The sequence below is a fragment of the Heloderma suspectum genome, chromosome 3, assembly GCF_057233095.1.
Source record: "Heloderma suspectum isolate Gila_16-S chromosome 3, 16-S_ref, whole genome shotgun sequence".
In the NCBI taxonomy this organism is placed as follows: Eukaryota; Metazoa; Chordata; class Lepidosauria; order Squamata; family Helodermatidae; genus Heloderma; species Heloderma suspectum.
The window spans coordinates 186,004,573-186,018,112 of record NC_139460.1 but is presented as its reverse complement, the minus strand read 5'-3'; the positions used below and the strand labels follow the sequence as shown (position 1 = coordinate 186,018,112).

Sequence of the window (13,540 nt, the reverse complement as noted above, 5' to 3'; positions counted from 1 at the left end):
CCCACATGCTTTTGCCTCATGGATAGTTTTAGACATGTAATTCCCGCACTTGGTCATTCATTCCTGCCAACTTGTCTGATAACCACCCATGTTGCCTCAGCCGCCAATTGAACTGGTGCCAATTCTTCCCCTGTAGCCCGAGAAAATCCGTCGACGGCAGCCTCGAGCACTCCAACTAACTAAAAATTGTAATAGTCATGTGCAGTTATATTCTGACTCAGAAAAATTGGCCTTAGCAATGTCACTAGTTGAGGTTCCAGGTTTAGCCGTGGCTGATGGTCTGGAAATCAACCGGTTAGCTTGCAGCTTAGCCAAAAGCATAAATGCCACCTCACGAGCATTGTCATTGTTAAATAAAGAGTTGCGTGATCTAAGAGGTGCAGTTCTAGAAAATAGAGCTGGTATAGATTACCTCTTCCTTCTTCATCATTTAAGTTGTGAGACACACCAAAAGCTCTGTTGTTTTAACTTAACTGATAATGGCAATGCTGTAAATAAACAAATCAACAAGCTGCACAATATAGTAGCTTACAAAACAATAAGACAAAACAATTAGCTCAATTAGTTGACCCTTTGGCTTCCAGATCTTAGCTAGCTTAAAAGCATTGTTCATCCTAATTCTACCAGTGTTGTTCATAAAAGTTCTGTTATGTCTCTGCGTTCCTTGTCTTATGCGCTGTTTAACCAATCTGTTTTATGTCTCAGCTAATAAAACTGCTGCCCTCTACGCTCTAATAGCCCAACAAGAGGCTAAGTAATATGTATGTCACAAAAAGCTTTGTATAGTTATCAGTAATGCTATAATTGTAATGAAATTATGCATTTAAGGGGGGAATGTAGCAGCCATATCAGGGGTCAGACTAAGTAGCCTCATGCAGTCTCATGCTTCATGTTCTTGCTGAGCTCTTTCTCCCTTGAATATATTGTTGTAAGCTGACAAGACACAGGAATTCCTTATCTTGTCAAAGGTCATACAGTTGTATATCTTGTTCTCTGCTGTTCTCTTCTGTTCTCTCCTTATCATGGCTACCCTATAACCCAGTTCTTGTATTATAAACAATAGTGCTAAGAGAAGAAATGTTGAGGATTGCAACCCCATGCGGGAGGGGGAGGAGGAGCCGTTTCATATGTGTCACAATGTCTATAAAACCAATGTGCTAATGTAAATCGGGGCTTCTGGCTCTTTGGAAACGATTCCAGCCTTAAGCCCGCGCGTTAAATAAAGAATCTCTTTTTCCTTCACTCCGTGGTCTCTCTGACTCTGGGTTCTGCAACAAAGTCACCTCCCTTGTGGACTGTGGGAATGCTGTAGACATCATATATCTCGACTTCAGCAAAGCTTTCAACAAAGTGCCCCATGATCTCCTGATGAGCAAACTAGCTCAAAGTGGGCTAGATGAAACAACAATCAGGTGGATCCACAGTTGGCTACAGAATCGGACTCAAAGAGTGCTTATCAATAGGATCTTCTCAAACTGGGGAGAGGTAACAAACGGAGTACCACACGGTTCAGTCCTGTGCCCAGTGCTCTTCAACATTTTTATGACTGACTTGGAGGAGGAGGTGCAGGGAATGCTTATCAGATTTGCAGATGACACAAAATTGGGTGGGATAGCTAATATCCTGGAAGACAGAAACAAAATTCAAAGTGATCTTGAAATGAAGAAATGAAATGAATGAATGAATGAATGAACTGATAGGCTTGCACAACGGGCAGAAAACAACAGAATGAAATTTAATAGGGGTAAATGCCAAGTTCTGTATCTAGGAAAAAGAAACCAAATACACAGTTACAAGATGGGGGATATGTGGCTCAACAATACTTCAAGTGCGAAGGATCTTAGAATTGTTGTCGGTCACAAGCGGAATATGAGCCAACAATGTGATGTGGCTGCAAAAAAGACAAATGCGATTTTGGGCTGCATTCATAGAAGCATAGCTTCCAAATCCCAGGAAGTACTCATTCCCCTGTACTCAGCACTGGTTAGGCCTCATCTGGAGTATTGTGTCCAGTTCTGGGCACCACACTTTAAGAAGGATGCGTACAAACTGGACAGGGTTCAGAAGAGGGCAACGAAGATGATCAGGGGACTGGAAACAAAGTCCTATGAGGAGAGATTGAAAGAACTGGGCATGTTTAGCCTTGAGTAGAGAAGACTGAGGGGAGATAGGATAGCGCTCTTCAAGTACTTGAAAGGTTGTCACAGAGAGGAAGGTCAGGATCTCTTCTCCATCATCCCGGAATGCAGGACACGGAATAATGGGCTCAAGTTACAGAAGCCAGATTTGGCTGAACATCAGGAAAAAACTTTCTGACTGTTACAGCAATACAACAATGGAACCAATTACCTAGGGAGGTAGTGGGCTCTCCCACACTGGAGGCATTCAAGATGAAGCTGGACAGCCGCTTGTCAGGGATGTTTTGAGTTGGATTCCAGCATTGAGCAGGGGGTTGAACTTGATGGTCTTATAGGCCCCTTCCAACCCTACTATGCTATGATTCTATGGCCCAAAGTCACCAAGTGGGCTTCATGGCTGGGTGGGGACTAAAACCTGGATCTCCCAAGTCCCAGTCTGACACTCTAACCGCTACACCACACCATTATCTCTATATCTCCCCCCCACACACACACTCCAAAAGAAGTTAAGGTCGAGGAGGAAAGCTGATTCCATCCTGCTTGGGGAGCAGGACGCAGTTATCCAGAAGACACCACCGTGTGTGTGTGTGTGTGTGTGTGTGTGTGAATTTTTCTCTCCTCCACCCCCCCCCGCCCCACATGGGGGCTATAATCGTATAGGATGCAATCCTATAAGTGTATGTAGTATAGTTACCCAGGACTAAGTCCCACTGAAGTTGATAGGCTTACTTCTAGGCAGACATACATAGAATTGCAGTGTAAATAAAAGGGTGCAGGGTTATAATATTCCAGCCTTCCATGAACTGCCAAAAGAGGGTGTGGGTGGGATTCCATTTTGCTGTCTCCCCCCCCCCCCTTCATGGACACACACAGATGCTCGTGGTTTTGCCTTCTGACATCCAGTGACACTTGGGAAGAGGGTGATATTGAAAAATATGAAGGTATTTTTATTTTTGAAAGACAACTTTGGCTTGATACAAATAGGATCTTCTGCACACAGCACTTATACCTAGGAAAATATGTCTCACTGATATCAAAGGGACATGCCTGTGAGAACTAATATGGATCAGGATTGTGGCTGGGAAGGAATGAGTTAATCCCCTCCCCATGAACTATGGAGGGGAATAGTAAAATAACCATCATCATTTCCATTCCAAGTACAAAAAAAAAACAACTTTCCATTTTGACAATTGCAAAACAAAACAGATTAGCAAAACAAAAGAGAGTTGGTGCATGAATGTTTGAACAGCGGGTGGTTATCCTCTCTCATTCAAAAAGCAATGGAGTACTGATTGAATGCTTCATTGACTATGCTAAAGCCTTTGATTGTGTGGATCACAACAAACTGTGGCAAATTCTTAAAGTGATGGGAGTACCAGACCACCTTACCTGTCTCCTGAGAAACCTGTACGAGGGTCAAGAAGCAACAGTAAGAACCAGACATGGAACAACCGACTGGTTCAAAATTGGGAAAGGAGTACGACAAGGCTGCATATTGTCACCCTGCTTATTTAACTTATATGCAGAGTACATCATGAGAAATGCCGGGTTGGATGAATCAGAGGTCGGAATTAAGATTGCTGGGAGAATTATCAACAACCTCTGATATGCAGACGATACCACCCTAATGGCAGAAAGCGAAGAGGATCTCAAGAGCCTCTTGTTGAGGGTGAAAGAGGAGAGTGCAAAAGCGGGTTTGAAAATCAACATTAAAAAAACGAAGTTCATGGCATCTGGCCCCATCACTTCCTGGCATATAGAAGGGGAAGAAATGGAAGCAGTGACAGATTTTACTTTCTTGGACTCCAAGATCACCGCAGACGGTGACTGTAGCCATGAAATTAAAAGACGCTTGCTCCTGGGGAGGAAAGCTATGGCCAACCTAGACAGCATAGTAAGAAGCAGAGACATCACCTTGCTGACAAAGGTCCGTCTAATCAAAGCTATGGTTTTCCCAGGAGTAATGTATGGCTGTGAGAGCTGGACTATAAGGAAGGCTGAGCGCCGAAGAATTGATGCTTTCGAACTGTGGTGCTGGAGAAGACTCTTACGAGTCCCCTGGACTGCAAGGAGGTCAAATCAGTCCATCCTAAAGGAAATCAACCCTGAGTGCTCATTGGAAGGACAGATACTGAAGCTGAAGCTCCAATATTTTGGCCACCTAATGCGAAGAGAAAACTCCCTGGAAAAGACCCTGATGCTGGGAAAGACTGAAGGCAAAAGGAGAAGGGGACGGCAGAGGATGAGATGGCTAGATAGCATCACGGATGCAATGAATATGAACTTGAGCACGCTCCGGGAGAGAGCGCAGGACAGGAAGGCCTGGCGTGCTATGGTCCATGGGGTCACGAAGAGTCGGACACGACTGAACGACTGAACAACAACAACAACAACTGATTGAATATGCAAAGGATACTGGCTCAACACAAAGACCCCCCACAAAACTTCAGTTCATCAAGACAAAAAAAGAACCTGAATTCCCAGTGATGGACATCCCTATCAAAAACCCAAACATGGTTGATAAAGATTCATGCATCATCATGTCTATTTTGGCCCTTAGCCATGAAAAGATGTAAGGAAAATTATTCTAGGAGAAACTTCTTCTACAAATGCTAGTTGTCTATTATTTGTTTACTAAGGGCAAAAGCTGGCTTGAAACTCAACATTGAAAAAACTAAGATCATGGCATCTGGCCCCATCACTTCCTGGCATATAGAAGGGGAAGAAATGGAAGCAGTGGCAGATTTTACTTTCTTGGTCTCCAAGATCACCTCAGATGGTGACTGTAGCCATGAAATTAAAAGACGCTTGCTCCTTGGGAGGAAAGCTATGGCAAACCTAGACAGCATAGTAAGAAGCAGAGACATCACCTTGCCGACAAAGGTCCGTCTAATCAAAGCTATGGTTTTCCCAGTAGTAACGTATGGCTGTGAGAGCTGGACTATAAGGAAGGCCGAGCGCCGAAGAATTGATGCTTTCGAACTGTGGTGCTGGAGAAGACTCTTACGAGTCCCCTGGACTGCAAGGAGGTCAAATCAGTCCATCCTAAAGGAAATCAACCCTGAGTGCTCATTGGAAGGACAGATACTGAAGCTGAAGCTCCAATATTTTGGCCACCTAATGCGAAGAGAAAACTCCCTGGAAAAGACCCTGATGCTGGGAAAGACTGAAGGCAAAAGGAGAAGGGGACGGCAGAGGATGAGATGGCTAGATAGCATCACGGATGCAATGAATATGAACTTGAGCACGCTCCGGGAGAGAGCGCAGGACAGGAAGGCCTGGCGTGCTATGGTCCATGGGGTCACGAAGAGTCGGACACGACTGAACGACTGAACAACAACAACAACAACTGATTGAATATGCAAAGGATACTGGCTCAACACAAAGACCCCCCACAAAACTTCAGTTCATCAAGACAAAAAAAGAACCTGAATTCCCAGTGATGGACATCCCTATCAAAAACCCAAACATGGTTGATAAAGATTCATGCATCATCATGTCTATTTTGGCCCTTAGCCATGAAAAGATGTAAGGAAAATTATTCTAGGAGAAACTTCTTCTACAAATGCTAGTTGTCTATTATTTGTTTACTAAGGGCAAAAGCTGGCTTGAAACTCAACATTAAAAAAACTAAGATCATGGCATCTGGCCCCATCACTTCCTGGCATATAGAAGGGGAAGAAATGGAAGCAGTGGCAGATTTTACTTTCTTGGGCTCCAAGATCACCTCAGATGGTGACTGTAGCCATGAAATTAAAAGACGCTTGCTCCTTGGGAGGAAAGCTATGGCAAACCTAGACAGCATAGTAAGAAGCAGAGACATCACCTTGCCGACAAAGGTTCGTCTAATCAAAGCTATGGTTTTCCCAGTAGTAATGTATGGCTGTGGGAGCTGGACTATAAGGAAGGCTGAGCACCGAAGAATTGATGCTTTCGAACTGTGGTGCTGGAGAAGACTCTTACGAGTCCCCTGGACTGCAAGGAGGTCAAATCAGTCCATCCTAAAGGAAATCAACCCTGAGTGCTCATTGGAGGGACAGATACTGAAAGTGAAGCTCAAATATTTTGGCCACCTAATGCGAAGAGAAAACTCTCTGGAAAAGACCCTGATGCTGGGAAAGATGGAAGGCAAAAGGAGAAGGGGACGACAGAGGATGAGATGGCTAGATAGCATCACCGATGCAATGAATATGAACTTGAGCACACTCCGGGAGAGAGCGCAGGACAGGAAGGCCTGGCGTGCTATGGTCCATGGGGTCACGAAGAGTCGGACACGACTGAACGACTGAACAACAACAACAAAGGGTACAAATGGATATAACATGAGCCCCATTTGGGGATTGTCCCTCAGGTGAATAAAATCATGAGAGGAGGCAATCAGGAGCCTGCTTGCTGGCCCCTCCTTTTCTATTGCATAAGCCATACTGGAGTTGGTGAGACTTACTTCTGGGAACATTTATAGAATCAGATAGCAGATAGCAGTAAAAGCAGTATGATAGCAGCCCTTTTCTTTTTTACGGTCAATGGTAATGAGTATGGGTTTCTAGCTCAACATGTAAATGTTGAAAGATTGTATTGATTATGGGAACAAAAATGTTCTGAAATCATTTATCTCATGTTGTTATAATACACACATTTCAATTAATTATTTGATTAACATTAATGTATAATTGCAACCAAGAAAATCATATGGCAAACCATTTTTTGGTGGCCATGAAATTGGCTCAGATATCCTGTGGTATTATCAAACTTTAACTGTGCATTCTTATTAATGTTTACTCTGAAGTAAAGCACACTGTGTTCTATGAATGGGCTTTGATCCCAGGGAAGTGTGTATAGGATTGTGCTGTGTCCTTGCTTTCAACGTAAGAGATGTTGTTGCTTTATTATCTAACTGACCTGACAGCTGCTATTCTCCACCAAAGGAGTTTCAAACAGACCAGCAGGAAACCACTGAATAGTAACTTACCAAAACATTTGATTCTAACCATTTCTGCATGAACCTCTCTAAGGTTCTGTTAATGAGGCTTGTTTATTGCATAATAAAAGCCTCATGAAGAAGCACCCAATGTTTTGAACTTGCCACAATATGGTTTTGATACAGATCTAGTCATATTTAGAGCAGGCCTATTGTAGTCAATGGGTAGTATCCAGTGTTAGTGTTATGTAGACTTGTTGTTCAGTCGTTCAGTCGTGTCCGACTCTTCGTGACCCCATGGACCATGGCACGCCAGGCCTTCCTGTTCTGCGCTCTCTCCCGGAGTGTGCTCAAGTTCATATTCATTGCATCGGTGATGCTATCTAGCCATCTCATCCTCTGCCGCCCCCTTCTCCTTTTGCCTTCAATCTTTCCCAGCATCAGGGTCTTTTCCAGGGAGTTTTGTCTTCGCATTAGGTGGCCAAAATATTTGAGCTTCAGCTTCAGTATCTGTCCTTCCAATGAGCACTCAGGGTTGATTTCCTTTAGGATGGACTGATTTGACCTCCTTGCAGTCCAGGGGACTCGTAAGAGTCTTCTCCAGCACCACAGTTCGAAAGCATCAATTCTTCGGCGCTCAGCCTTCCTTATAGTCCAGCTCTCACAGCCATACGTTACTACTGGGAAAACCATAGCTTTGATTAGACGGACCTTTGTTGGCAAGGTGATGTCTCTGCTTCTTACTATGCTGTCTAGGTTGCCATAGCTTTCCTCCCAAGGAGCAAGCGTCTTTTAATTTCATGGCTACAGTCACCATCTGAGGTGATCTTGGAGCCCAAGAAAGTAAAATCTGCCACTGCTTCCATTTCTTCCCCTTCTATATGCCAGGAAGGGATGGGGCCAGATGCCTTGATCTTCGTTTTCTTAATGTTGCGTTTCAAACCAGCTTTTGCACTCTCCTCTTTCACCCTCAACAAGAGGCTCTTGAGATCCTCTTCACTTTCTGCCATTAGGGTGGTATCGTCTGCATATCGGAGGTTGTTGATAATTCTCCCAGCAATCTTAATTCCGACCTCTGATTCATCCAACCTGGCGTTTCTCATGATGTACTCTGCATATAAGTTAAATAAGCAGGGCGACAATATGCAGCCTTGTCGTACTCCTTTCCCAATTTTGAACCAGTCGGTTGTTCCATGTCTGGTTCTTACTGTTGCTTCTTGACCCTCATACAGGTTTCTCAGGAGACAGGTAAGGTGGTCTGGTACTCCCATCACTTTAAGAATTTGCCAGAGTTTGTTGTGATCCACTGAAATGCAGGAGATTGAAGTCCCAAACATTTCAATTGGTTTGGTCTACATATGACTAACACTGGATACTAATCAATGTGAATTAAGTTAGTAATGACTAACTTATGTCCCATTAATACCAGTGGGTCTAATTCATGTTATTACTAAAGGTGCTTCCACATAATGCTTTTATTTTGCAATCTCCCTGCTTCAAATGCATAATTTAAGGGGGGGGGGAGTCCAGATGGCAGCATCTTCCTTTATAACCCTCCCATGTTATCCCACCATTTGCTCTGTATTTTTTCCTACCAGATTAACAATCAGAGAGGGATGAAAAGATGCAATAGATGCACAATGTTTTGGTAGTGCTAGGAGCCCTCCATCTGGAAGCACCCAGAGTCAGAATCCAACCTGGACAGATCACTGTATTGGTCTGTTGCAGCAAAAGCAACATAAAGCTGGATTGAACTTCAGTTTATTTGTCCTCATTATGTCCATTATCATGGCCAGGCACTGATTAAGCACATCCACTTCCCCACCAGGATCAGATGAGGAAGACAGACAGAGCTGTGTGTCATCCGCATACTGATGACACTACACTCTAAATCTCCTAATGACCTCACTCAGCGGCTTCAATGTAGATGTTAAGCAGCATTTGAGACAAGATGGAACCTAGTTGGGCCCCAAAGCATGCCAAGGAGTTTAGCAGACACCCCCCAGCACCACCTTCTGTAAATGGCCAAGTATGAATGGAACTATTGCAAAGCTCTACCACACACACACAACTCAGCCCGCCTATCCTGAAGGATGTCATGGTTGATGCTATAGCAAGCCACTGCAAGGTCCAGGAGAATCAACTGGGTTGCACCCCCCCCCTTTGTCTCTCTCCCAGCAAAGCTCATCCCACAGGGTGGCCACTGCATTTTCTGTGCTGAAACCAGGCCAAAACCTTGATTGAAGCTGGATCTAGAAAATCAATTTCATCCACGAGTGATGGGATTTTATCTGCCACCACCCTCTCAAGCACCTTGCCAGGAAAGGGATGTTAGCTACTGGCCTATAATTAGTCACATCTGCTGGACCCAAGGGTGTTTATTTCAGAAGTGGTCTCACCACTCCAACCAGCAGGGAAGAATGGATAACCTCTCAAAATGAGCTAGTCATCACCTCCCTTCGGGATATCAAAATTCACGAAGAACAAGGGTGCTTGGGCTAACTTACACAAGCACCTTGTCCACATCCTGGGTCATAAAAACTGAAAGTCCTCTGACAATAGATGGTGCCCTGGATACTTTCAGGGATTGAACTTCCTAAACGGTGGTATCTAAGGGCAGAATCCAGTGCTGTCCATCTGTTAGTAGAGCTCACTACTGATTCTGGTTCACACACATCAGTCCTGCCAATTCCATTGCACAAGCGGCCCCTACCACTTGCAGGGCAGCAATTTAGCACTTCCAGGGGCCAGTCCCCAAACAAGCGGGAAAGCATGTTTCTGGAAGGGGACCAGGCGTTGGGTCTGATCCGCTGATCTGCCCCCTTCCAGAAATGAGCATTTCCTCTCATTTGGGGTTGACTCCGGAAGCGCTAAATCACCAATAGTGGCCACTTGTGGAACAAAATTGGCGGGGCTGGTCACACACACTGCATTAGACATAGAAATTAGAAAATACAGCATACCAACAGTCAACTGGGTTTTTGTCTTCTTCCTCTCGTATTGTGGTTGAACTAGTAGCCATCCAGTTACATTGGTGGACAGCTAGCTCCCAGACTACTGTCAGGGACCAATTTTCTGGAGCAAATTGCTCCCATATTTTTTAAGCTGCGTTGGCTCCTGGTATATTTCCATGCCAAATACAAAATGCTGGTCTTGACCTTTGAAGCATTACCAGCCTCAACCAATATCATGTGAAGGACCATGTGTCTCCACGTGATCAAGCCCAACTGTTTAAAATCTGGAGGGAGGGTTCCACTTCACATTCTGCCACTGTCTGAGGTTAGTTTCACTGGTACAACGGACAGGACCTTCTCTGTCTTGGCAACAAAGCTTTGAAACTGTCTCCCATGGGAGATGTGCCTGGCCTCCTCTCATTCCACCTTCTGAGAAATGGTCAAGAGCATCCGTCTTCTCCAGGCTTTTAATGATAACTGAAACTGCAGTTTTATCCTCCTGAATCTATATTTGCTCTCTTTACAGACATTGGTGCTGTTCTGTATATTATTATACAATAATATATTTGTTCTGTTTTGTATATTATTTTATTTTGTAATTGTTGATGTTGTATTGCTAATTTACGTTGTATTGCTAACTGACCTGCTACTTCTTAGCTGTGCTCACTCACAGCAGGAGATCAGGCAGCGTGCACTAGCATGCTCACTCATTCCTAAAAACCCAGGGTTTTAAAAGTGATTACAGGATCCATGATTTTTAAGGTTCATTTCTGAGGATCTGTGCCTTGAATCAATCCTTTTGTATTGTAGTGGAACAATCAAGTAATAAGGTTCAGTACATGGGCATCCATGTGATCTATGATTTGACCATAGTTTCATGTGGATCTCATATAAAATACCTATCCATGATTTTGTACCGTGCCTGTGCCCATGAATGGTGGATCTACAATTTTTCTGATTCAGTCCCTGGAGGCAAATGTGCTCTGTGATATGATGGTGTTTGGGGGGTATGTTTCTTGTAAAAATCATGAGGATCCCTAAGGATCCCTGCCTTGAATCCATGTGTTTGCACCACAGCTGTGCCCACAAGTGGCAGATGCCTAATTTTTCTGGTTCAGTCTGTGGAGGCAGATGTGCTCTGTGATATGCTGGGGATTTGCTCTGTAAAAATCATATGAAATCGAGGATCCCTGCCTGGAATCCATGTTTTTGTGCCGTGGCTGCACCCACGAGTGGCGGATCCGTGATTTGCCTGGTTCAGTCCGTGGAAGCACACGGGCTCTGTGACTGGATGGTGGTTTGGGGAGGGGTCTCCCCTTTAAAAATCATATGGTCATGAGGATACCTTTTTGATTTCATGGATCCTTGTTTTACTTTCTTCCTGCATTCATTCAAAAGTTTCTTGTCCCGTTTCCACATTAATGTGAGGATTTTAAAAAATCTTTATGAAAAATTGTACATAAATACACATATATATGTGTATATATATATATACACACACACACTTGAAAAAATGTACATTTATAAATATTTATGTATGTTTTAAATATTTTAACCTACCATGCACATTTTAAAACACATTCTAGTACTTTCTTTTTTGAGCAGAGAACTGCATATTTACTAATCAGAGAAGTGAATTAGGCAACAAACAGTGTGTGGTGCTACTAGGTCAGGGGCTCCTGCCTTACCTGTGCAAACGCCCTAGAACATCTCTGCTTGAGCTTTCTAAAGAGGGGGCAGCGAGCGTCTCAGCACGCAGCAACATCCCGAGTCTCGGCCCCACGAAACGGGCGAGGTGAGGCCCCCTTGCACACGCAGCCACAGCATTCTGACCCCCCACTGCCCGCCTGGGGCAGGGGCAAGCGTTCAACGACTGCCGAGAGGAGCGCCCTGGTGCCCGCAGGTCCTTGCCTGTGCCATTATTAGGCTGCTCGTTACCCAGCTGAGCGTGGAGGGGGAGGAGCCAGCTCGCCTAAAGCAGCGGCAGACCAGGTTTCTAACTGGCACTAACTGTGTGATACTTAACTGGATGTGCGGTTATTATCCGAATTTATCAATCCAGGAAAAGGGGCAACGTTGACCTGTGCCCATAACTGCAAGCGTCTGTCGAACAACTTTAAACGGCAAGGACGTCCAGCAGCTCGACGGGGAGGGGGATGCGCGCGCACCCGCCTGCGTGGGTAGGACTCTCAGTACCCGCATGAACTCCTTTTAAAGGAAGCCCGCAGAAGCAGAGCGGCAGGGAAAGCTCACCCCGCTAAGGGGAATGCTGGCGGCAGACGGGGAGGGCGGGGGGTCTTCAGCAGCGACTGGGATTTTTCTCCGCCTGTAGAAAATGAGTCCGGCGCGTCCGTTCCCCCGCCAACGACCCCCCCTCCGCTGCTCCGGATTCTCCGCCCAAGCAGCCCCCTCCCCGCGGTCTCTCACTCACCTGAAAAGCCACCAGTAATCTCGGAGTCCCCTCCGGCCACCAACACGCAGCACAACCAGCAAAATGGAGACGTCGCCGAGGCAAGGCGAGGCTGGGAAACCCTGTCCCGCCCCTTCCCTGGGGCTGAGGCTGGGGATACTTTCGCCCCGCCCGCCGTTTCCGCGCTGGAGAAAGCGAAAGTGGTTCCGCCAGGAGTTGCACCGTGAGGAAAACTGCCAAGCTTTGCCTTGCTTTTTTCGTCTTTCCCCGCTTCCAAATCCTTGCCCTTCACATCTGACGCTAAAATTAACGCAAGAGCTGGGTTACACGTGTATCACTTCAGGGGGTTTGCTTTGTAACGCATGTGTGAAAGGCGTGATTTATAAGCACAAGATCCCAGGTTCAATCTCTGGGAGCACCGAACGTTGGTCTGGTAAAAACGGACCACCGAATTCAGGGTAGCAACCTTGTGCCTGCCAGATGTTTTGGACGACAACTCCCACAAACCCCAAACCAGCTAATGGTCAGGGATTATGGGAGGTGTGGTCCAAAACATCTGGAGGGTGCCTGCTTGCCTTCCCCAAACTGGTGACCTCCAGATTTCTTTGGACTACAACTCTTATCCCTGACCATTGGCCATGCTAGCTGGGAATTATGGGAGTTCTAGCTCAACACATCTGGGGTGCACCAGGTTGTGGAAGGCTGCCCTAGATGGACCAATAGTCTGAGTATAAAGCAATTTCATGTATATTTAACTACACACACTCCTCCAGGGTTCTTGTCTTGGTTTCTGACAGGATTGCTGTACCTTTAACAGCTGTGTAACAGGCTGGAATTCATCAAGAGACTTATTCCCATCATTACATCACCAAGCCAGGGAAAGCTAAATCCATTAATTTTCTGTATGCCATAAAGCTGGGAAAGGCACAGGGGATTAAAAGGCAGCTGCACTAAAGCAAATTAGGCATGCTTGTCCCTAAGAATATAACAAGAGCTGTGCTGGATCAGACCAAAGGCCTATCTAGTAGGGCTGTACAAGGACCCCCCCCCCCCAATCTGCCTTGGAGGCAGCTTTGAGGCTTCCGAGGCAGGCCCAGTTCGCTTTGGGCTGCTGGGCTGC

General features: G+C 45.4%; 1 protein-coding gene and 1 long non-coding RNA gene across 21 annotated transcripts in view; one reads left to right on the top strand and one right to left on the bottom strand.

Moving 5' to 3' along the window:
• Positions 1 to 12,523, bottom strand: part of ANXA7 (annexin A7) — a 111,011-nt gene extending 98,488 nt beyond the window's left edge. For both annotated transcript variants that reach the window (XM_084841396.1, XM_084841397.1), the window contains exon 1: positions 12,442 to 12,523. The gene's annotated coding sequence lies outside the window, so the exon portion shown is untranslated. The remainder of the gene's footprint in view (positions 1 to 12,441) is intronic.
• The window catches only part of LOC146350526 (uncharacterized), a 201,994-nt gene that overhangs the window by 48,045 nt on the left and 140,409 nt on the right, over positions 1 to 13,540 (top strand). The gene's annotated exons all lie outside the window — the stretch shown is intronic.